The 26,647-nt window shown below is 35.0% G+C and overlaps 1 protein-coding gene across 1 annotated transcript in view; it reads right to left on the reverse strand.

The window, feature by feature from the left end:
* Positions 1-4,703, reverse strand: part of nlgn4xa (neuroligin 4 X-linked a) — a 134,225-nt gene extending 129,522 nt beyond the window's left edge. Inside the window, exon 1 of the mRNA XM_059327580.1 lies at positions 4,317-4,703. The gene's annotated coding sequence lies outside the window, so the exon portion shown is untranslated. The remainder of the gene's footprint in view (positions 1-4,316) is intronic.
* Between the last annotated feature and the right edge of the window lie 21,944 nt (positions 4,704-26,647).

A 26,647-nucleotide genomic window follows, 5' to 3' on the forward strand; every position in this document is an offset into this window, starting at 1 on the left:
TACAAAAGAGATAAATTGAAGCTGCAAACAGTGATGAACTGGTCCGAGCAGAGTGCACTGACAATTATTTGTTTCTTACCAACATATTAAAAAAAACACCCCTTTTCTGTATTTTTTTGGTGTATTTTTGTTTTTTTTTGTGTCTTTTTGGTGTTTTCTTTTTTTTGTCTTTTTGTCATTTTACGTCTTTTGTTCCTTTTTTGGTCATTTTATGTCTTTTGTGTCTTTTTTTTTGTCATTTTGTGTCTTTTTTTTGTCATTTTGTGGTCTTTTTGTGTCTTTTTTGGTCATTTTGTGTCATTTTTTGGTCTTTTTGTGTCTTTTTACATCTTCTTTTGCTCATTAAATGACCAAAAATGTACAAATGAGATGAATTAAAGCTGCAAGCAGCGATGAGCTAGCCCAAGCAGAGTGCACTGCAGATTATTTGTTCCTTACCGAAATAAAAACAAACTTTAGATTTAGAAGTGTTACATAATGTATCTTGTTTTAAGAGTTAACTTCCTATTTAAAGCGTTCAACATGCTTATTTCTAGATTTAATAATCTTAATTGAATAAATCTTGTCAAGTGAAATTATCTGTCCATGCAGCAAGATTATTTCCCTCAGATTTAGTGTTTTTATCTTGTTTTTAGACACCTTTTTTGCAGTGCATGTGTGGATATTTTAAAGGCTCCCGCTCTCAACAAAGATTACTCTCTGACAAAACAATAAAACCAATTTCCCCAACATGTTCCAGAAATCCTCAGTGTTATTTGGAACATGCAGGACGAGTGGATTATAGACTAATGTTGTGTACATGTTGAAAATGTTTCACTTTGACCTCAGAAAGCCCAAAAAGCCGAGAGAAGAAAATGATTGAAGGCTGCCTGCCGAACATGAACATTAACATGCAGATTCCTAGAAGTTGGACATGTCCAGCTCTCTCATTCACTGTCAAACATCAACTCAATGAGAATTACCATAATCCTCAAATCCCACAGTGGCTGTGGAGTGACTCTCATACCTGCTTGGATTCTTTTCCCCTCTTTTTTTTGCTAAAGATGGTGAAGCCAGAGAAGCTTTTTTTCCCTTTTAAACCAGAATGAGTCCAAGCTTGGCTGCACTGGAGGAAGAAATTATGCTTTTTAGGAATATATTACATTACAAACTACGATAACCAATAACTCTGCCTTTCACTGCAGCTGTTTTTTAGTGAGGCACAGTGGGAAAAAAACAAATTAACCCTTTATCAGGCAAAGAACTATATTTGGTAGTTAGAGTCAGGTAATATTATGAGAAAAAAGTGGCAAATTTACTAGATTAAAGTGGCAAATCTGTGTGAAAAAAGTCGCAGATTTAAGAGATTTAACGTGGCAAATCTGCGCGAAAAAAAAAGCACAGATTTATGAGACTTAAAGTGGCAATCTACAAGAAAAAAAGTTGCAGATTTAAGAGATTTAAAGTGGCAGATCTACAAGAAAAAAGTTGCAGATTTAAGACATTTAAAATGGCAAATCTACAAGAAAAAAAGTCGCAGATTTAAGAGATTTAAAGTGGCAAATCTACAAGAAAAAAGTTGCAGATTTAAGACATTTAAAATGGCAAATCTACAAGACAAAAAGTCGCAGATTTAAGAGATTTAAAGTGGCAAATCTAGAAAAGAAAAAAAGTCGCAGATTTAAGAGATTTAAAGTGGCAAATCTACAAGAAAAAAAGTTGCAGATTGAAGACATTTAAAATGGCAAATCTACGAGAAAAAAAGTTGCAGATTAAAAAGATTTAAAGTGGCAAATCTGCGCGAAAAAAGTTGCAGATTTAAAAGATTTAAAGTGGCAAATCTGTGCGAAAAAAGTTTTTTTTCTCGTAGATTTGCCACTTTAATCCGTCAACTTTTTTCTCAAAATATAATTTTCGTATGTTTTTTTTTACATATTCTGGCAGTATGTAATATCCTCCAATATTCTCTAGGGTTGAAATTTGCAAGTATTTCAATGAGTGCCCTATTAAGGGTTAAAGTGGTGAATCTGGGAGAAAAAAGTTGCTTTTTCCCCACTTTGTTCTCGTAAATCTGCAACTTTTTTCGCGCAGATCTGCCGACTTTTTTTCTTGTATTTGCCACTTTAATCTAGTAAATTTGCAACTTTTTTCTCGAAATATTACCTGAAGTTACCAAATATAGTTCTTTGTCTGATAAAGGGTTAATTCTATTTGTGATGCATTAAAACTCAGGTAAAACCCACAAATTGGAGCTGAAAAATCTGAGATTACTTCTATTTGTACACTGTAAAACTTTTCAGTGTAAATTTACAGTAAATTCCTTAATAAATTCACATATTCTTCTCCCAGACTGCATTGCAATAAACAGTACGACACTAAATTGAATCAATACTACTTTATTTCTTTTATTTTTCTGCTGTTCAATTGTATTTTTTAACTCTTTTTTATATTTCATTAATGTTTTTATCTTGTGTTTTAATTAATTTAATTTTAAATTCTTACTTTTCTCTTTTTTAATACCATACTGTAAAGCACTTTGAGCTGCCTTTTATCTATGAAATGTGCTATACAAATTAACTTATTATTATTAGTGCTGTATTCACATATTATTCTCCCAGACTGCATTGCAATAAACAATATGACCCAAAATCTAGTCAATACTCCTTTATTTATTTTTTTATTTCTTATTTTTCCGCTGTTCAAATGGATTTTTTACTCTTTTTTTACATTTCATTAATGCTTTTATCTTGTGTCTTAATGTATTTATTTTATTTTTTATTTTTTGTTCTTACGTTTCTGTTTTTTAATACGATACTGTGAAGCACTTCGAGCTGCCTTTTGTGTGGGAAATGTGCTGAAATGTGCATCTGTTTTTAATGTTTTTGAAAGTGTTTTTTCTGCACTCTCAACATCATTTTTATACATACTACACCTGGTGTATGTGCAATAATTTGTGCAATAAATTCTCCTTCAACTTGCAATATATTTATTAACACTGCATAGCATCATATCTGCTTCTGGCAAATTGAATTTGAAGACCTTACATCCCTTTTCTTTTCTTTTTTTTACATTATATCATATATTTTTCTTAACTTCCCTATGTATGTTGATGTTTATATTGTATATTTTTTATATTTTATACACATTTTACTTATTATCGCACTGCTTTTTGGAGCCAGCTCTCAAATCTCATTGTGTATAGTGACAATAAAGGCATTCTATTCTATCCAATTCTATTCTATCTATTGTGAATGATTCCTCGAGAAATAAATAAAGGATAAATAAAAACATAAAAGTGGATTTATCACCCCTTAAACAACAGATCCTGCACCTTTTACACACACACACACACACACACACACACACACACACACACATGTGTCAGAATTATCCAAACATGTTGCACGCTATAATCTTGCATTTTCTATTAGACACTTCTGGGCCCCAAAAGCCACTTTAACACCATAATTCCTGCAGGTTTGTGCATGATGGCACACACAAGGTCATCCCATGTTAAACCAGAAAGCGTGCACCTTTGTCGCAGAGCGCGTCTCACTCAGTGCCACCCAGAGTGAACACAAGCTGAAAATCACAGCATTGGCAGCGGTGTAGCTGTAAAAAAAAATCATGCAAGGCAACCCTCCACCACCACAAACCCCCACCCCCCCCTTTTTCCTTTCCCCTCAAAAAAATCCACATCCAGATATCTACACCACCATCTTGTGGCTGCTTGGATAGCGATGCGCACGGCGAGTGTTAGATGCCCGTCTGTGCTCATCTTTGCGTGCACGGACACAAAAGAGTTGTGCATAAAAATGCATGTGTGAAATTGTTTTTAAAGCCTTTGTGCACGTTGCTACGAAGGCGTTTTTTTACTGTCACATCACCGCCGCCTCTCCTGTGTCCGTCCGCTCGCGTTAAAGTTAACCGAGCTGTTGCTTTTGGCACCGAGTTTGCACCATCACACGCCTGTGCGTAACTGATTTCCACCGTGCATAAAAAGCATGATGCGTGAAGCATTTTCGTGCAATCATTCATCCTCTCGTGAACATTTAAGCTTTGGATGAAAGTGCGCAAGAAGCTGCGGAGGAGGAGGAAGAGGATGGAGGATGTTTTGACGCCAGTATGGTTGAAGTTCTGCTTGTCTGGATGCTTGATCTAGTTGAGATTAACAGTAAATATCTGCGGATGAATTCCCTGTGGATTACGCTCCGGACAAGCCGTGAGAGGAGGAGGAAGAGGAGGAGGTGGAGGAGGAAGAAGAGGGGGGGGTCAGCGCCTGAAAACGCACACAAATTCCCCCAGCTTGTCTATAAATTTCCCTGCAGCTCACTTACCTCAGCCTGGATCTCCACCGTCTCACTCTTTTATGTAAGTCCCGACTTCAGGCTCCTCCACATAAGGAAAAAAAAAACACAATTAAGTCCACGTCCAGCCTCCTGCTCAGCAAATCCAAAGTCAGAAGTGCAGTCCCGATGCACTGACGGCAGCCCGGCTATACGTCCTCTGTTTGTGTGCATGTGTATGTGTGTGTGTGCGTGTATGTGTGTGTGTGTATGTGTGTGTGTGAGGGGGGGGGGAGGAAAGAGATGCGGCTTTATCAGCACAGAAGATGTTTCAATGAGTCATTGCAGAGGCACTGGAAACGGTGCTGAATCTAATTGCTCTCATAGAGCGAGTGTATTGCGAGGACAAGATTAGTGTTAGAGAAACCAGGTCTCTCTCTCTCTCTCTCTCTCTCTCTCTCTCTCTCTCCCTCTCCCTCTCTCTCTCACTCGCTTGCCATTGGACTACACCGCCTGAAATTTACTAAGCCTGCAGCCAATAGATTGCCGCATTCTCTCAATCACCCTTAACCAGCCCGCTGTGTTGTGGCAGCTCTGGCATGGAAGCATGGAACATGGCAACTCTTCAAGCCGGTGATCCTGGAGCTCCCATGTGTCCTCGGAGCAAGGAAACATGAGGAGTTATTTACTTTACCTCGATGCAAAGAAAAGTGAACATTTCGGTTATTGTGTCTGCAGCAACACGCTGTGTCAGGTAAACATTGTGAAGAGAAAGGGCCCTCAAACAACAAGCAATGTTCGAAATTTAACCCTTAATAGGGCACTCATTGAAAAACTTACAAATTTCAAATTTCAACCCAAGAGAATATTGGAGGATATTACATACTGCCAGAATGTGTAAAAAAAACATACAAAAATAATATTTTGAGAAAAAAGTTGACGAGATTAAAGTGGCAAATCTACGAGAAAAGAATGCACAGATTTATGAGATTTAAAGTGGTGAATCTGGGAGAAAAAAGTTTTTTATTTCCCACTTTTTTCTCGTAAATCTGCAACTTTTTTCGCGCAGATTTGCCACTTTAAATCTCTTAAATCTGCAACTTTTTTTTCTTGTAGATTTGCCACTTTAATCTAGTAAATTTGCAACTTTCTTCTCGAAATATTACATGGGGACCCCATTTTGATATCTACTGAAGTTACCAAATATAGTTATTCGCCCGATAAAGGTTTAAAATTGAGTTATTTACTTTACCGCGATGCAAAGAAAAGTGAACATTTCAGTTATTGTGTCTGCAGCAACACGCGGTGTCAGGTAAACATTTTGAAGAGAAAGGGCCCTCAAACAACAAGCAATGTTCGAAATTTAACCCTTAATAGGGCACTCATTGAAATACTTGCAAATTCCAAATTTCAACCCGAGAGAATATTGGAGGATATTACAGACTGTCAGAATGTTTAAAAAAACATACGGACCCGGGGAGGGGGTAATATTTAGACAAAAAGTTTACGAGATAAAAGTGGCAAATCTACGAGAAAATAATGTGCAGATTTTTCAGCTCCAATTTGTGGGTTTTACCTGAGTTTTAATGCATCAAAAATAGAATTAACCCTTTATCAGGCAAAGAACTATATTTGGTAACTTCAGTTAATCTTTTAAATTAAAGTTGCAGATTTAAGAGATTTAAAGTGGCAAATATGCACAAAAAAAGTCGCAGATTTACGAGAAAAAAGTTGGAAAAAGCAACTTTTTTCTCCCAGATTCACCACTTTAACCCTTAATATGACACTCATTGAAATACTTGCAAATTCCAAATTTCAACCCTAGAGAATATTGGAGGATATTACATACAGCCAGAATGTGTAAAAAAACATACGGACCCGGGGAAGGTGTTAATGTTTAGAAAAAAAGTTTACGAGATAAAAGTGGCAAATCTACGAGAAAAAAATTTGCAGATTTACGAATAAAAAGTGGGAAATAAAAAACTTTTTTCTCACATATTCACCACTTTAAATCTCATAAATTTGCACATTTTTTAAAATTATTTTTGTATGTTTTTTTTACACATTCTGGCAGTTAGTAATATCCTCCAATATTCTCTAGGGTTGAAATTTGGAATTTGCAAGTATTTCAATGAGTGTCCTATTAAGGGTTAAAGTGGTGAATATGTGAGAAAAAAGTTTTTTATTTCCCACTTTTTTCTCGTAAATCTGCAACTTTTTTCGCGCAGATTTGGCACTTTAAATCTTTTGAATCTGCAACTTTTTTTTCTTGTAGATTTGCCACTTTAATCTAGTAAATTTGCAACTTTCTTCTCGAAATATTACATGGGGACCCCATTTTGATATCTACTGAAGTTGCCAAATATAGTTATTCGCCCGATAAAGGGTTAAACTTGAGGAGTTATTTACTTTACCGTGATGCAAAGAAAAGTGAACATTTCAGTTAATGTGTCTGCAGCAGCACGCTGTGGCAGGTAAACATTGTGAAGAGAGAAAGGCCCTCAAACACCAAGCATTGTTAGGAATTTAAAGATAGGATGTGCAGCTTTTCCACATTAATCCCTTAACGACCTGTTCGTGTTACAAAGTAAAGTGTCCACTACTAAAGTCAATCACCAAACCAATTCATATGTTGTAAATCTGATTGTGATGAAGTCAGTGCCTCACCAGCCATGAACCTCATCGCACGTCACTGCTGTCTCTAATCCTCTTCCGTATGTATGTTTACTCCAAAAAACCAAGATGGCGACGGCCAAAAGGCCAAATTCCAGGCTTAAAATGATCCTTTACAAACCACACACCACCACAAATGACGGTCTATACCTGAAACTGCAACTATTTTCTCAATTGAATTGACTGATTGTTTGGGCTGTAAAATGGCAAAAAGTAGTGAAAATGTGGATTAGCGTTAGTGCCTTCAAATTAAATCAGTCACACTGACTTAAAAGAGTTAGCTCTATCAGTAAGTAAGCTTCATCTGGTTTACATGGAGACAAAACACCAGGATTCATTCAATTGTTCAATTGTATCTATATTATAGATATAGATATGATGAAACTGCAATTTTTTAATATGTTTACAGTGCAGTAACTTAACATATTTCATGCTCAAATGCATGTATAACAGTATAAATAGGAATACAAAAGGTTAGAATAAAAAAAAACTGATTTGCTAATTGCAAGAAGTAATTTTGTGCATCTTTACACTACAATTTTAAGATTTCATGCTCAAATGCATGTTGTTGTACTGAGGGCCACTTCAAGTGAGGGTGCGGGCCGTATGTGGCCCCCGGGTCCCCAGTTGCCCATCCCTTCCATAGAGCATGTTAGGTTACCATGTCGGGAAGTTGTTGAAAAAACGCTGCAAAGTTAGGCTATTTTTCTTGAGTCCCGACTTCTCTGTATGAAATGAGCTGCTGGGACCTCTAGGATAATCACAGCCCCATGAAACTTTACAACCACAAACTAGAGACCTAGAGCTTTCAGAGGATGTGCAGCTTCCCTAGGTATATTGACAATAAGAGGGTTTCTCAGCAATTTGTAGAATTGTCATCCAATCACTGAAAATACAGAAATCTCCAAAATGACCAAAGTTTTTGAACCCAAATCTCAGCATGGGTTCTTCTATGTTGTTCCAAAGGTCTTTATATATTCATGTAATATTCTGGAGGTTTTTCTTACCATTTTTATCCATTCTCGATATGAATAAAATTGCATTATTTAGCACCAAATGTGTGTAGCAAATGGTGTCAACCCAAAGATGGCTGCAACAACTTCTGGGACACAGTTGAACATGGAGTGGACTTTAGAAAGCGCCCCCTAATGTTATGACCCTTTATTCACCAACATAGGCTTCAATAAATAAATAAATATATTAATTAAGCCTTTTTAATTAGATATTTGTGACCAGAAGAACTTGACACACAGTGCTGAGCTCCATCTCTAATTAATCTTCAGGTTCACAACTTTCAGATTATGTCAACCTCTTCTATGACATTTATTGTTGACCTTATAATTAGTAAAAAGTAATTATTATAAGTTGATAGATCTGTTTTTTGTTACCCAAACATTTTTTCCTCCAACATAACTTAAGCACACATAGAAATATGAAATCGGCCACACATTCCAGGACTGCCCTGACACAGACCTGTGTGTCTATGAAACAGAAAGTAGTGTTGGGTAAAAAAGTCCTTTCAACACCAATCAGAGATATAGAGCAGACAGAAAATCTATTGAATTTAACCAGGTTTTACAGCTCGGGTCTGTGACACCACAAACACAAGTAATGTGTCATTTTCTGTAGCAGACGTCTGGCGCTGTAACACCACCCGGCTACTTCCTCCTGTGATTCTGCGTGACAACAGTCATTATTTGCAGAAAAACAAGAGGTCACTTTAGACACTTTACGGGAAAGAATAGATAAAGGTTGTTTCAAGGTTCGAACAAACAACCAACATTGTATTTTTCTGATGAGGAAAGTCTTTCTAACACACGGCTGTATCATTATGTGACATACACTCAACAACTATGTGGTGTTCCATCACAACAAGACGCTCCGTGTAAGTGAAAGAGTATTCTACTCTGGTGATGTCATACAGTGTTCTACTGTATATTGCAATGCAATCTGGGAAATATGTGCTAAAAAGCCAATATTTACAGTAATGTACTGTATATTTACACTGAAAAGATTTACAGTGTACTGTAAATATTCAGTAATTTACTGACAGAACTCTGAACAGTATTCTGCCCTCCAAAGTCTAACTGCAATAACTAGATTTTTGGTCGAAATTGAGTTATAACTAAAAATGAACTCCTTGATTTCTGTTATATCTTGTGACAAAAGATGTGAAGATTTTTTGGTAACACTTTATAGTAAGGTCCTTGTAATAACCATTAATTAACAAGTAATAAGGCCCTTGTAAGTCCTTACAAGATGCTTATTAACATTACTGCGTGTTTATAAGCCTATATAAGTGTTAATAATGGCATTACAATACAGCTAATAGCAGACTATGAGAGATGTATAATAAGAACATTAATAAAAGCCTCATGAGTATCTTATAATTCTTCATAATAGCATTACAAACACCCATAACCCATCCATTTTGTCTTTGCCATGCCTTTATTAATCTTATTTTGTTTGCTTATTGATATTAAAATATACTTTATTGCTCATCTATTATAAGTTAACTATGCTTTTTGCAGCTAAAGGGATCTAAAGCGAGAACAATGCCTTATTACTTGTTAATTAATGGTTATTACAAGGACCTAAATATAAAGTGTTACCGATTTTTTTTACTAGTGATTGAGACCATAGTGAGGTCCTAAAAAATATTCTGAGGTAATAAATCAAGTGAGAAGTTTTCTCATTTTGCATTGAAATTAATGGTCAGAATTGTTTTTGCAGCCAAACTTAGCGCCCCCTGCTGGAATTTTCGGTAGAATGCAGCTTAAGGCACTTCCTGGTTTGCCTCCCTGCTCAGACCAGGAGGTTGCCGCTTCGCTACAATCTACAGTTAGCAAGTCAAGTGCAGCCATCCATTTATTTAATTTTTTTAAACTTCTGCAAACAAGTTATCAATGCTTTTTACAGGAATGTACTGTACATTTACACTGAAAAGATTTACAGTGTACTGTAAATATTCAGTAATTTACTGACAGAACTGTGAACAGTATGCTGCCCTACAAAGTCTAACTGCAGTAACTAGATTTTTGGTCGAAATTGAGTTATAACTAAAAATTAACTCCTTGATGTCTGTTTTATATTGTGACAAAGTTTAAGATCTCAATTTTGCTTTATTTGAGATAAATAATGATACAAAAATTGCAGTAACTACAAAATCCAACTCAAAACTAAAGCTAAATTTTGTGATACAGTGTAGCCTTGAATTTCTTTATTGTGTTGAATAGTGAAGAAATACAAGGACAATAGAAATGATACGTTTATTTGATAGGGAAATTATTATATTTTTATTTATGTATATATATTATATATATATATATATATATATATATATATTATATATATATTATTTTTATATATTATTATTATTATCTAGATCAGGGATGGGCAACTGGAGGCCCGGGGGCCGCATATGGCCTGCACCATCACTTGAAGTGGCCCTCAGTACAACTACATGCATTTGAGCATGAAAAGTGCAGTGTAAAAATGCACAAAATTACTTTTTGCAATGAATGTTGGTCTGCTGTAAGTGGTTATTTTTTATTTGCTTCAAACCTTTTATATTCCTATTTATACTGCATGCATTTGAGCATGAAATATGTGAAGTTGCTGCATTGTAAACATATTTAAAATTGCCGTTTCATCATATCTGGTGAAGTGGCCCTGGGGTAGTGTCGATGAAAAATTGTGGCCCCCTCCAGCATTTAAGTTGCCCATCTCTGATCTAGACAGTGATTAAGTAAAATAACGAGATAAAATTATATCAAGACTACAATATAACATTACTTTATAATATTAAGTCTAAAATACACAAATCTTTGATTAGAGTTGTTAAACACTTTAAATACACTTTAAAAAAAAATACATTACTCCACTGTAAAATACACTGGCACCATGTTTGTAACAAAAATATACTGTCGTATATATACAAGCCTCACTGTAATTTTTGCATTTATTTAAAAAAAAAAAATACTTTTTCTCACTGTTAATTGTACTAAACACCATATCTCTAACAAAAATATACTGTAATATTTAATGGTAAAATCTTTAATTTATGCATTTTTTTGATGGAATAACTTTTTATTTTATGGTAAATTATGGAATAAAATGGCAATCTTAAAGTTAAATCAACAGTGTTAATATAAATTGAATAATATAAATTCTGGCAACCACAGCTGCTGTTTGTTTGTTGTTTTTTTACCATAAAAACAACAGTTGTTTTTTTTTACAGTGTACTGTAAATTTACACAAAAGGACAGATTTCACAGTGTGGACACAGAACATGATTTTGTTCAACACTGAATGTTATAAATGAACACTTTTTCCTATTTTTTTTAGTGTATATGTAAATCTATCGGTCTGTTTATGCAATTCACATACACGTTTTATTTGATCTCAAGAAAGCAATGATATCAATCACATCCATAATCCACAGATGATATCCTTTCTTTTAAATTCCCATAATGATAAAAGGGCTGGAAATAGATGCTTTTCATGTTTGAAAGGGATGCCCTGTTTTATCAAGGTCATATCAAATCAACATTAATAAGATGAAGAGTATTTCTCGTGCTTCTGTCAGTGCAAACAGGCCGACAGCAGCGCTGCAGTGGAGCGAGAGCCCGAGGACGAGCCAGGCTGAGAGCTGCACAGAAGGCAGGCCTCCCTTTGATATCGTCATCATTTATTCCCTCTCCTCCACATCATAACCCTCAGCGGTCGGGGGTATCCTCCTCGCCTCTGAAGTATATATCAGCTTCAGTCAGCGGCTCGGCCCAGATTGACTCGGTGACTTTCAGAAGAGTGATGACGGGACGTCACCGCTGCCTGGGTGAAGCCAAATCAAATGTTCAGCGGGATTACAAATCCACCTGCAACCTGTGGCAGTGGACCTCCTAACATGACACATATGACCTTTCTCTTCCTCTATTAGCATGCATGCTGTGTGACGGAACTGTCACTGATGATTTCATCACCCGGACTACACCCACAGCGGAGGATTTAGAATAAGTGTTGCTAATCTGATAAAGTGGTATTCCAGATTTTTTTCTCAATAATGTCCTGTAAATAATGGCATTCTCTTAAAGTAGTGTGCTGTAATCACATATTTTTCTCCCAGATTATATTGCAATATAGAGTATTACACTGCACTATAATATTAGACATGGTGTTCTTCAAGGTTCTGTGCTTGGACCACTTTATTTCACACATACATGCTTCCTTTTCGTGTTATAATCACATGCTAATCTGCTAAAGTGGTATTCCAGATTTTTTCTCCATTCAATCCATACTGGTATAGAGGGACACTCCAAGTATGTAATTAAATAATTATTTGGTTGTTGTTTTTTAAATACAGTTTCTTACTGTATTCTAGAAATACAGTTTATCACTAGAAATAAATTAGCAGGATATTACTGTGTTGTATATTAGTCATGGTGTTCTACAAGGTTCTGTGTTTGGACCACTTTATTTCACCTATACATGCTTCTTTTTCGTGCTATAATCACATGCTAATCTGGTAAAGTGGTATTCCAGTTTATAGGTGTAAAATGTAGAAAAAACAAACATAAACAATGTACAACCTCAATTTTAATTAAACAATGCTTAAAATAATCTGTTTATTTAGATACCACGAGTGTCCCTCTATACCAGTATGGATAATAACCATGATCTTTAAATAAATAAATATTGATATCATGTAGTTTACACTAGAAATAAATTAGCAGGATATTACTGTGTTCTTGTAAAGTTACAACGCAATGCTATCAGCAGTTTTGTCAGTCAATTACTGAATATTTACAGTAACACTGTAAAAAAATTGCAGTGTAAATTTTCAATAAATTCCTGTAAATAATGGCATGTGCTGTAATCACATATTTTTTCTCCCAGATTATATTGCAATATAGAGTATTACACTGCACTATAATATTAGTCATGGTGTTCTACAAGGTTTTGTGCTAGGACCACTTTATTTCACCTACACATGCTTCTTTTTCGTGCTATAATCACATGCTAATCTGCTTAAGTGGTATTCCAGTTTATAGGTGTAAAATGTAGAAAAAAAAAAAAAAAAAAAACATAAACAATGTACAACCTCAATTTTAATCAAACCAATGCTTAAAATAATTTGTTTAATTAGATACCACGAGTATGGATAACAACCATGTTCTTTAAAAAATAAAAATATTGATATCATGTTAACACTGCACATTGGATAATATGCTAGAGAATGGAATGCTAAATATTTGACACTATGTTGCCTTGCTGGTAGGAATGTGTTGAAATAGGAATAGTTTGAAAAAAAGGTAATTTTTGCCTGTTCCCTATCCATTTAATTGGAGAGAAAAATTCTGTAACATGTGGAATATTTTGGAAATTATGAAAGATATGAATGAGGAAAATGCACCAGCGCATGTCCTGAATATGTTGATGTTTGAATGATCATTCTATGATGAAAAATGTCTGTGTCTGGAAAAAAGAGAGAATAATAATTCCAATAATCCAGTGCTTCTTTATGGTGACAGACTCTTTCCAGCTCCCTGTGAAGTTGGCTGCAATTTTATCATGTAGTGAAAATTACTATTTTACGACAGCCCAATAGATACATTTGTTGCTTTCAGGTCAGGTTCAAATGAATAGTCTAGCAATCAATTTCTGAACAATTTTAGTCTTGACTAGATATTCAGCTGATTTTTCACACAAATCATTTAATAACTCAATTTCTCATGGCATTTGGTTTTCGGATCCTTGAGAAAGCCTTTTCTTTTCAATTTGAAATGTGTTTTTATTCATTATTCTCCAAGGAGTCAAAGGGTCACCTCACTGATCTAAATTTTAAAAGGTGCAAACAAGGATAGAGATACTGTGGATAGCCACTTTAACCATTCTACAATACTACTTTTATATAAAGCACATTGGCCAAAGATTTCATAGAAATCAAAGCTTAGCCAAGCTCAGAAAGCATGCTAAGACCTAATTATTGAATGCATGTGTTTTCTAAAGTTCTTTTAAATTTACTTGGGTGGAACAAGTAATCACAAACTGAAAACATTCACTGTAAAACTTTTCATTTTAAATTAACAGCAAATAAATACTCTAATATTTACATTCTGAACCATTTCAGTACTTTTGAGTTCAAACGTTCTCATTTAAAATCATGATACACACATAAATGCTCAATTAACATAATTTAATATTAAAATTCCTCATGGCATTTGGTTTCAATTCCTCAAGAGAGACCTTTTTTTCCAATTTAAAATGTGTTTTTATCCATTACTCTCCAAGTAGCCAAAAGGGTCACCTCACTGATCCAAATTTAAAAAACTACCAACACTGTAAAACTTAACTGGCAGCAGCTTCACCTGCAAAGCGCTCTTGTTGTTGTTGTTGTTGTTGTTGTTGTTGTTGTTGTTGCTATTTTACAGTTTCTTACTTTCTTTCTTCTTGTAAAATTACAGCGCAATGCTGTTCGCAGTTTTGTCAGTCAATTGCTGAATATTTACAGTAACACTGTAAAAAATTGTAGTGTAAATTTTTGATAAATTCCTGTAAATAATTCTCTTAAAGTAGTGTGCTGTAATCAGATATTTTCTCCCAGATTATATTGCAATATAGAGTATTACACTGCACTATAATATTAGTCATGGTGTTCTACAAGGTTCTGTGCTTGGACCACTTTATTTCACATATACATGCTTCCTTTTTGTGCTATAATCACATATTTATTCTCCCAGATTGCATTGCAGCATACAGTATGACACTGCATGACACCAATACAGTTGAATACTGTTCAGATTTCATTCTAAATTTACAGCAAAAGTTTATGGTGTATTGAATAAATCGCACAAGTGATGATATACAACCGCTGTCACAATAAAATCTGAATACATGTATTTAACAGTAACAGTCTATGTATGCAGCTGCGTGCAGGAAACAGGGTTTACAGTATATATCCAGCAGTGGATTGAGTGTGTATGGATGGATGGAGAGTGTGGCCGTGTGCTCTCTTGCAGAATGAAGAGACTGTCAGACCTGTAGACTTACAGCAGCACCACAAGTTGAGGGCAAGAAGTGTGGCGTTTAATACTTCACAGAGGACAAGCTCGCCTCTGATGATTTAGACAAACAGTGGCAGTAACCGCATGCAGCGAGACAGAGATGGGGGAGAGAGGGAGATCTGAGACAGCGAGGACTCCTCTCTTCCTCCGTGTTTAAGCACAGACAATTCCTGTCGCCTCGGGGTAGCAAACAGATACATAAAGGCAGTAAAGGGACCGCTGAGGCATGACGATGGGATTCTTCAGGAGACGATAGCTCTCTGGTGTTGACACGTGAAGACGAGGACGAGGCCTCTCCAGCGAATACTTAGCTTTGTCTCTGCTGATGCAATAGAGACGAGGCAGATGACTTCTTTTTTCTCATTCCCTTTTAACCTCGCGCTTTAAAGGAGCAATCAGTAACATTTTACACTCTTTCCGCAAATACTCAGCCAGGGATCAACGCCTCTGCTGCACAGTGCTGTTGGAGACTTCAGGCTCAGTAAACATGCAGGGACCCTGCAAACTTGCTCCACCCTCTCAGGACAGTGTGGAAAGGCAGGACTTTTTACTCTCCAGGTCTGGGGACATCCGTCCGGTAAACTCTGTGATGAAACTTCTCTCAATCTTCCGCTTTAAAGGAGAAATTTCCCCTTGAGATACCCTGTGACTTCCAGAGTTCCACTAGATTACAAAAAAAAAAACATTTGACTCTACTGCTATGTCACCACGCTGTACACTGTAACATATTGCTGTAAGAAAACAGCCAAATTGTGACAGTAACATTCTGTTTTCCATTAAAAAGGTATTATACTGTAGAAAACAATGCATTCTGGGCAATATTTGTAGGTAGCTTGGTGTTGCAGTGAAGACAGCGCTTAATTCGTAGTAATTGGCTTTCAGACAGTAATATGTTCTATTTACAAAAAATGACTGCATTGTATACTGCAACAATATTGCAACTAGCTTCAGCACTATACTGTCTTTTAGTCTACTGTAAAAATCAATGAAATGCAGACTTTTACTTTAATTCAGTATGTGGTTTTATCACAGTAACATACTGTAAAGTAGATAACAGTAAGGGAACTGTAAAACTAACAGTAGAATGCTGGAAACCCTGCTGCCAATATTTTACTGTTAATTTGCAGGACTATTGTTTACAGTGTAGTTTTGGAGACTGACCTCACAGACTGATCTCCCCTCAAAAACGTCAATATAAGCATTCACTTATTTTAAACCCTAGGAGTGCTAATGTAGCACTGGAGAGAGTACAGAAAAGTTTCAACACTAATAGGAGTCACACAGTTTTATCACTGATGACTGTCATTATAACTCTCAAAGTGTTCAGAGTACATTTTTTATCAACAATGGAACAATTTAGTGTTAAATGTACTCTAAAATCTACTCTAAATTTTAACACCATGTCCAGTGTACTTTTTACTCTGTATAGATTGGGACCATATGTTTTCTTTGAGAGAGTAAAATTCCACACTTAAAGTGTTGATTTAACACTTTCAAATTGCTGTGTAGATGCAGCAAAATATGACTCATGTTTATACTGTCCTCTGCTGCCATCTTGTGGACGTTGTAGTAATGATTGACGGTAAACAGCGGACTTTCACCCAGGAAAGCAGGGTTTGTGTCCTGTGTGAAAACAAAAGTAAATGTCTTTTTAACGTCCTTACGTTTTTTACGTAACGTACATTTGTTACATAACTTCAGTGGCTCACCCTCATAACTACTTCACTTCCGGTATTTACATAGATTTATTTACTTTTTAAAACGTGTTTTATAACGCCTTACCAGGATTTTGTTTTCAGACACAATCCTCTCCTCCATCCTTAATTGTGAAATAAATATCAGATGTAAATATTTAGATTTTTCCGAAAGTGAGCATGTATAGTGTGAATAACATTCGTCCAAGCATAGAATCGTGTGGAACACCATGGCTAACATTACCGTGTACCATGATCACGTTCTGTTTTATTCTGTTCTATTTACATTTTAGACAACTTTTTGGGAATCAGGGTGAGTCAGGTAACAAGGGAAATGACAGTGAAATCTGAACAGTATTCTACTGTATTGATGCTATACAGTGTCAGTTTTCAGTTGACTACATGTCAAAAAGGATTCACAAATTATTGCAGTGTAATTATGTTTTAGACAATGTCCCAATTATTTAATATCTCATGATATTTGCTAAAGAGAGCATGTATAGTGTATAAAAGTGGTCCAAGCTCAGAACCTTGTGGAACACCATGACTAACGTTACTGTGCAGTTTCTTACTGTATATTACAATTTTATAAATCCTTACCAGGATTTTTTAAATTGTGGTTCATTTTCATTGTGACATGTTTGGAAGAGATTGATTAATAAAGTTTTGAGAAGATATACATAAATATTTTTTCCAACTTTATCGGCGACCATGTATAATGACTTGTGTGCTATTTTTAGAACGCTCTGGAGTACCATGAGCCGCAAAACGGTCATTTTGACAAACGCTCATGTGTTGTTATGGGTGGTATTGACAAATGCTCTATTCTATCCATTAGGTTGGTGAGCTTGTTGGATCTCAGCATGGTCAATACAAATGGCCTGTTAACTTTGCACTGTAAAAAATGTTCATTTTTAAAAAAGAAATTACCATAAAATACTGTAAAATTGCAATAGAAATACGAGTAAAGGTCCTCCATTCAAAACTTACTTAAGTAAAAGAACAAAAGTAAGTCAGCATCAAGATTAACTTCAAGCATCAAAAGCAAAATGATGTTATGCATAATGTCCTCACCCCCAGATTGTTTTGTATAGTCCAAATATCTTATTGGATTATTATTATTATTGATGCATTTGTATAGGCAGCGTTTAATTTTTCTCAAGTTGGGGCTCATGTTAACTACTTAATAGACTGTTATGAGGTTTAATTAAAAAAATGTCCAAACACTAGCATGTTTTTTGGTTAAATCTCGACTTGAGAAGTAACTAAAGCTGTTGGCTAAATGTAGTGGAGGAAAAAGTACAATATTTTTCTCAAAATGTAGTGGAATAGAAGTATTAAGTTATATTAACTGCTTTTCCTTAGTGCAGTAATAGAATAGTCATGAGAACTGTGTTCACTGTGTTTCAAAGCTGGTAGTTGCTGGGGTCTACCAGGCAGGGAGAATGAAATGAAAACATGTTATTGAGATGCATTCAGGGAAATGTGGCATCCAGCATCTCTGAAGCTTGGGTTCACTGCTTAGAGATATCTTGGCAGCTGTTTGTAGACAAGAATTCAAAATTTGGTGGAGCCTGGCTGGTGCTGTGTTGGGATAAGGAGACAGCAACCACCATGACAAAGTGTAATAGGATGAGACACCTCAGGGTGTTGCCTTTCTTACTTAAACTGACTTTCTTTCACATTGGTCATATCATTCATTTTAGGGTTAGGGTTCCAGGGTTCCTGCATGTAAATATATTTTTTTTGTAACTTAAGGTTGTCAGATAAAGTACACAATAATGTAGAAGCCAGCCTTATGGAGCAAAAATGTGAAATGCTTGTACACTGTAAACCTCAGACTTAGATTTTACAGTGAAATCTGAACAGTATTCTACTGAAATTACCCAACCATTTAATATCTAATGATTTTTCCTAAAGTGAGCATGTATAGTGTGAATAACAGTGGTCCAAGCATAGAACCGTGTGGAACATCATGGCTAACATTCCCGTCTACCATGATCACGTTCTGTTTTATTCTGTTATATTTATATTGTAGACAACAAGTTGGGCAACAAGGGAAAGAAATGTCAGATGAAAATTGACAGTGAAATCTGAACAGCATTCTACTGTATTGATGCTATACAGTGTGAGTTTTCAGTTGAATATATGTAAAAAACGATTCACAAATTATTGCAGTTTAATTATGTTTTAGACAATGTCCCAATCATTTAATAGCTCATGATATTTGCTAAAGAGAGCATGTATAGTGTATAAAAGTGGTCCAAGCTCAGAACCTTGTGGAACACCATGACTAGCATTACCGTGCAGCTTCTTACTGTATATTACAGTTTTATCTGGGAGAAGACACTAAAATTTTTTACAGTGTACTGTAAAAATCCAGCAATTTACAGACAAAACTGAACAGTATTGTGTGTAAAAGAAAACAGTAATATTTGTTTCAAGTACTACACTGTTTCTAAAACATTTTTAAAAAACTGTAATGGTCTCCTTTGTCTTTTTTGTTCACTTCCTTTCTGATTCCCTGTCCAGTATTGAACCATTACAGAAACTGTAAAATAAATAAATAAATACATATATATGTATATATATATATACAGTACTTTGAAGGCAACACTGGTGCTGGTTAATTACTGTAAATTTACACTAAAAATGTTTACAGTATAGAAATGTTAAATAATAAAAGGGAAAGATGTTTTATTTTTGATGTTTTTTAGTTGGTGTGGTTAGCTCTTTGTGTGTTTTGACCCTTGTTCATATTAATCTTCCTTTCTCCTTTCGTCCTCTCTTCTTACTTTGATCCGCCGAAGGTATTTCCACTGCGTGTGTGTTGCATTGATATTTTCACCCTCCCCTCTCCTTGACCTGTCAGTGATCCTCGCTTTTCAAAAAAGAAGTACACCTTGCAGACGTCCCATGTCACCCGTGAGTCTCATGAATTTGGATTGATGTTGCCCACAGTTTCTCCTCGACCTTAGACCGCAGATATTTCCAGGCGATCTGTTGACCAACTGCATTTGATCCAAATCAAAAATGGCAGCTGCCATAGTGAACAGGCATACAGACAGATGGGGTGTCATAGATCACAATATGCACAGGATATCATAAAGTCTAAGGTGATGTGCATATTTCAGTGCTGCAGCTGGTGTTTGTTGCGCATGCTAATCAAAGTATGTCATTAGTTTGGGTATAATTAGTGTATCTGAGTAGGACACAAGTGAATTTGGTGTAAATGCAACACTATCACTCATAATCCAATCTGTCACAAAGCTGTCCTGCAGCCATCCTTTTTCTGACTGGATTTTCTGTCTTAACACATAAGCATTGTTGTCATTCATTTCTTTATTTTGCTTTTTTTTGTGTGCCGTTGCATCACCTGACTATCTCCCGGCATGTCCAAAAACGCTCCATTAGCTTTGATTTGCTGATGGATGAACAGGTGTGTCTACCATTGTCATAATCATCTCCACTATACCGCCTTATGACGTGAATCCATGCAGTTTTACTGGTGTAACGTAAGTGCAACTCATCTCTGTTCTGCATTGCATCATGGTCCTCAGAGGCTACTGTCAGTGAAGAAAAAGTGCATCTTTGACTTTTCTGTCAGAATTTGACTCGTCAAACCTTAAACCAAGTTTAGATATCTAAACTTTAGAAATGAAACTTTGAATTAAACAACATTAGAGATATTTGTCCTAGGAGCGCTTGTTGTGTCATGATAACTGACCTCTCAAACTACAATACAGTCACATTCTTAAGTCCTGACAAACAGTGGGGCTGGCCAGAGTTATATGTGGCATTCTCTTAAAGTGCTGTAATCACATATATTTTCTCCCAGATTACATTGCTATATACTGTATTACACTGCATGGTAATGTTAGTCATGGCGTTCCGCAAGGTTCTGTACTTTGACCACTTTTATTCACTAATACTACTTTTATACATCAATACAGAAGAATACTGTTCAGATTTTACTGTAAATTCAAATCTAATATTTTTTCCCTTGTTGCCTGACTTCCCATAAATTTGTCTTAAATGTAAATAAAACGGAATATTCACTTGTTAGTCATATGTCACATATATTCAATTAAAAACTGTTCAAAGACAATGTATTTAACTTTATAAAATTCATAAAATTTAATTTGATCATTATTTCTCTTAAAGTCCTGTCATCGCGTATAATTTCTTATCAGACAGCATTGCGAAATATAGTATGACACTGCACAGTAATGTTAGTCATGGTGTTCCACAAGGTTCTGTACTTGGACCAATTGTATTCACACTATACATGTTTCCTTTAGGAAATATCATTAGATATTAAATAGTTTGGACATTGTCTAGAAAATAATTAAACACACTGCAATAATTTGTTAAACCTTTTTGACATGTATATTCAACTGAAAACATAACCATATACTTATGAATACAGAAATACATATTTAATAATGTTATGTATTTATGTCTTACACAGTGTCCCAACTTTAAATTTACAGAAATTTCCTGGATATAATGGCATTCTCTTAAAGTGCTGTAAATTATTCTCCCAAATTACATTAACTGTTAAACTTGTTTGATTATGAATATTCTGAATTTTTTTTGTCTGTTACTCATACCCTTTCTGGAGCTGTGGCAATAAAAAAAATTTTTGTAAACACAGTCTGAATCCTGAATAACTGTATGCATTGTGTTTATATTTATGTTTTACTTTTTTGGAATCGAGGTTGTGTTATTTTTTATTTTAAAATCTTTTTACTGTGCACTACAGTGTTAACGGAACAAGTGAAGACAAAAATTGGATCTCATTCAGTCAAAATTACCAAAAAGTAACAGAGGGAATAAAAACAAATAATTAAGGCATATGGAAGAAAACGAAAAAACCAATCAAAATACTCTCAAAAAAAACAAAGATAAAGACAATAGAAACAGTCAAAAAAAATAAAGACACACAAAAAAAGAAAAAAGGTTCATTTGTAATTGTTGCATTTGAAATGGATTTATTCATTAGCACTGCACACAAACCTCTGGTAATCCATCAAAAATATTAACTTAGCTCATGATATCACAGCATAATGCTGCTTCCTGTTGTGCTTCTGGGTTGTAATAAAGAGTAAATTTGTCACAAAAATTGTTTCCTTGCACCCTCATGCTGTTTTTTTTTTTTTTGAGGGGGGTGTTTGAGGGGGAAATCATAAACTGTCAGCTGGGTGCCCATCAGTATCCATGGTGAAAGGCTTATCTTTATGGTGGAGAATAACAAGTGTGTACATGTTTATTTATACCCTCCATCTTAATGCAGAGAGCCCTCTACAGCTCAGGGTGACTCCATGTGGAGTTGACACGAGTAAAGGCTTAGAATTACTTTGGAAAAGGTCAGTGTCGCTGTTTTTCACAGTGCATTGTGGGGGGTTTCCTCAGGGTACAGAATCATTGCCATGTTACTGTCAAACAGAGGTTTTGGTACCCTTTTACTTAAATCCTGAAATAAACGTCACAGTAGAGTAACACTTGTTCAGGAAAAGGTTTGAATAGACTTCACAGGTGAAGGAACGTGGTCATCTTGACCCAATGCAACATCTGGTGAGAATTTCTTTTAGTCAAATGCTACGAGTGAATTTGAGTTCCCTCTGGTAAACATTTATAGTGTAAATGTCTAGGGCTTTGATTGAAAGGTTTGAAAAGAAATGGATCTGTTATGGGTTAATATCTTGGTTCAAACTGTTTAAACAAGAGATCGATTGATGACTTTATTTGTGTTTAGAAAGCTAAAAAAAAAAAAAAAAAAAGGAAGAAAAAAAGGCACTTTTTTCACAATTTAAAATTCAAAAATATATATTGTGTATATAAGGTTGTTTATGTTGTTTGTTGTTAGCAGATACTATAATACTGTATGTGATCAAAACTTAAAAAAAGATTAAAAAGATTCAGATCAAGACTTAAAATAAAGACATGATGGGCTTTATGAAGGCAACAAAAACAAATAACTCAAAATCCAATAGATTTCCTGTAGAGCTTTTAGCCCCATCCCATTGACTTCATCAGGAGTGGAGTTTGCTTACACTTTAAAACTTTTCAGTATAAATTTACAGTAATTATTTGGCAGCAGTTTTGCCTGCAAATAACTGTATTTTTACAGCTTCTTACTGTATTTTACAAATACAGTGTATTACTAGAAATACATTTGCAGTATATTACTGTATTCTTGTAAATTTACAACACAATACGGTTTACATTTTTTCAGTAAATTACTAAATATTTACAGTAAACTGTATAACTTTTCAGTGTAAATTTACAGTTAATTATATATACATTTAAATAATGGCATTCAAGTCCTGTCATTGCGTATACCAGTAATTTCTCTCAGACAGCATTGCGAAATGTAGTATGACACTGCACGGTAATGTTAGCCATGGTGTTCCACAAGGTTCTGTACTTGGACCACTTTTATTCACACTATACATGTTTCCTTAAGTTTAAAACTTCTAGCTATCTTCACATCAGGGAATTAAAAATGCATAGATATTTACACAAAGAGTTTTTGTTCATGAATGATAAATCCACCCCTTGAAAGATTTGACACTTTTGAAAAGAAGACAGAAGAATAAGATATGAAATAATTGGGACATTGTCTAGAAAATAATTAAACACACTGCAATAATATGTTTAATCTTTTTGACATATATATTCAACTGAAAACATATTAATATACATACATCATATTTAATGTTATGTATTTATGTCTTACACAGTATCCCAATTTTAAATTTAGAGAAATTTCCTGGATATAATAGCATTCTCTTAAAGTGCTGTAAATTATTCTCCCAGATTACATTGTAATATACAGTATGACACTGTGTGATATCAATGCAGTAGAATACTGTTCAGATTTCACTATGATTTTACATCTAAGGTTTACGTTGTTGGGTCATTTTCCCATGATGTGGTGTGTTGAAAATGTCCTCGTCTCCCTGGACAGATAACCACCTACTGAATTGGGGATCTACTTTTGTAAAAACACCCGTGGTAACTCTCCGAATGCCCACCAAAAAAAAAAAACAGAATGCAAAGCCGGGCTGTAGGGACAAAAATCCAGTCCATGACCTTGACCTGTAAAAAGCAGGCCCTGCCTCGCAGCACTCTGCTGACTGGCCACGGTCGCTGAGAGCCCATTAGTTGCTGGCAGGCTGCGTGGATGCTGCAGCTCTCACTGCCTGGTTAGAGGAATTTTGTTTAATCACATAAAATCATAAGCAGTGTGCATTAGTTTGTGTAATCACGCATGTCTCCGTCTGCGTGAGTCAGCGCAGTGAGGAAACAAACTATGTCAAATGTTCATTATAGCTGAATTAGAGCTCTATCTGTTGGACGGTAAGTGGCAGGGTGAAGGCCACAGTCACACAGCTGCCATGTTGGATTAAGATGGATTATTTGTTTGGCAGAAAAGTAATCCTGGGTGATTGCTGACTGGCTATAACCTCCCTGTGTTGTGATTGGTGGTTGTAGTGAGGAAAAGTATTATTCCTTTCACAATGATCTTATCCAACATGGTCTCACAGGAATCCGTGGAATAGCCACGGAATCACTCAAATTTCCGTGAAACTGACATGGATTTCGCTACAATGCAAGTTAATGATGGATAAGTCATATCCCGTGACTTCAACTTTTTTCTCATTATTTTCACTAATACTTATTTTTACTTTTTTCTCTTGCCTTAAATTTTTGTCATTTCATTTTTTTTTCCATGATTTCAAGATTTTTTGTCATTTTGACTTTTTCGTGATTTCAACTTGTATCTTTACATTTTTACTTTTTTTCATGATTTTTTTTTCTCATTTTGGCCTTTTTTCCCCATGATTTCAACTATTTTTGCCATTTTGACTTTTTTCCCGTGACTTCAACTTTTTTCTCATTATTTTGACTATTTTCTACTTATTTTGACTTTTTTCTCTTGCCTTAAATTTTTGTCTTTTCATTTTGAACTTTTTTCCATGATTTCAAGTTTTTTTGTAATTTTGACTTTTTTCATGATTTCAACTTTTTTTTCCTCATTTTGGCCTTTTTTCCCCATTATTTCAACTATTTTTGCCATTTTGACTTACTCAAGTGTCTTCAACTTGTATCTTTTAATTTTGACTTTTTTTCATGATTTCAACTTTTTTTTCTCATTTTGACCTTTTTTTCATGATTTCAACATTTTTGGTCATGTTGACTTTTTTCACGTGACTTCAACTTTTTTCTCATTATTTTGACTTTTTTCTTGTGACTTCAACTTTTTTCTACTTATTTTGACTTTTTTCTCTTGACTTCAACTTTTTTCTCATTATTTTGACTATTTTCTATCTATTTTGACTTGGATTCCTGTGCAACCAGGTTCATCTTATCACAACACTCATTTGTTCTTGTTTATTCTGCTTCAGTTGTCAATGAACGGTCGATGCTTCCGGTTCATTTCAGCCTGTGAGTGTGTGAGCAGCAGCATCCACAAGGACATGTGTTCAACACCTGTCTGTTACTCTCCTTCAGTGAACAAAAGGGACGCCTGCTATACATTCTTTTTCTGGGGCCACTCGACTTCATAGACAGTTCATTGACGCTCCATTTCTCATCCCTACATTTTATATTCAGGCAGTCACTTTTGGCCCTCTGTATATTTCTACACATTCACACACAAAGCACAGGTTGAATTTCAATGATAAATTATTCGGTACAACGCTTTTCCAAGTGCCACAGATATTGGGAAAAAAAATTGGTTCTCCACGTGCTATAAATATAGAGCTTTTTTGCATTTTTACATCCTCTATTTCCAGCCTCTCCTCTCCTGTCCTCTCCTCTCAGATCTGTGTAAACAGCCTGCTGTTTTGTCCAATTTCCAGTGAATATTTGTCACATGACCGTTTAATTTATTGTTTTTAATAGGAAGTTGTTCCAAATGGTCTGTTTTGCTGGCGTTTTCAATGAAACATGTGGAATAAAGTGATGTTAAAGAAATATCACAACTTTTTATTTTCAAAAAGTATTCGAAAGGTAAAGGACGAACAAATGTATGCTATGGCTATGACAATCAAAAAAGGCTCAGTGGCACTATTCTACAAACAAGTCCCCTCCCTACTTTAGACTAAAACAACAAAACAGACAAAATGTAAAAGTAGAAATAATCCTTCTTACATCTTAAACACAAGAAGTTCTCTATGATTGGTTCGTGCTTAACTCTATGGAGTCTTGGACTATTTTGTCCATTTTTGAATCCTTTTCATGTCTTTTTTGTGTCTTTTTTGGTCATTTTCTCTCTGTTGTTGTGTCTTTTTTGGTAATTTTGTGTTTTTTCTAGTCATTTTGTGTCTTTTTTCTAGTTATTTTGTGTCTTTTTTGTGTCTTTTTTGGTCATTTTGTGTCTGTTGTGTCTTTTTTGGTCATTTTGTGTCTTTTTTCTAGTCATTTTGTGTCTTTTTTGGTCATTTTGTGTATTTTTTCTAGTCATTTTGTGTATTTTCTTGTGTCTTTTTTGGTAATTTTGTGTCTGTTGTGTATTTTTTTTGGTCATTTTGTCTCTTTTGTCATTTTGTGTCTTTTTTCTAGTCATTTTGTGTCTTTTTATCTTTTTTTAGTCATTTTGTGTCTCATTTTGTGTCTGTTGTTGTGTCTTTTTTGGTCATTTTGTATCTTTTTTCTAGTCATTTTGTGTCTGTTGTGTCTTTTTTGGTCATTTTGTGTCTGTTGTGTCTTTTTTTTTTCATTTCATGTCTTTTTTGTCATTTTGTGTCTTTTTTTGTGTCTTTTTTGGTCATTTTTGTGTCTTTTCTTGACTACGTGAAGAAGTCGCGCTTCGGCGCTTTCGTGGACTCCAGAGGGTTAAATCATACAAAAATCTGTTGAAAGCTGTTCTTGCATAATAATTTTAATCGTGCATAAAAGTCAGAAGGCCTTAATGTTGCTGAAAAGTCAGCAGGACAAAGCA

This window comes from Centropristis striata, chromosome 24, assembly GCF_030273125.1.
Source record: "Centropristis striata isolate RG_2023a ecotype Rhode Island chromosome 24, C.striata_1.0, whole genome shotgun sequence".
In the NCBI taxonomy this organism is placed as follows: Eukaryota; Metazoa; Chordata; class Actinopteri; order Perciformes; family Serranidae; genus Centropristis; species Centropristis striata.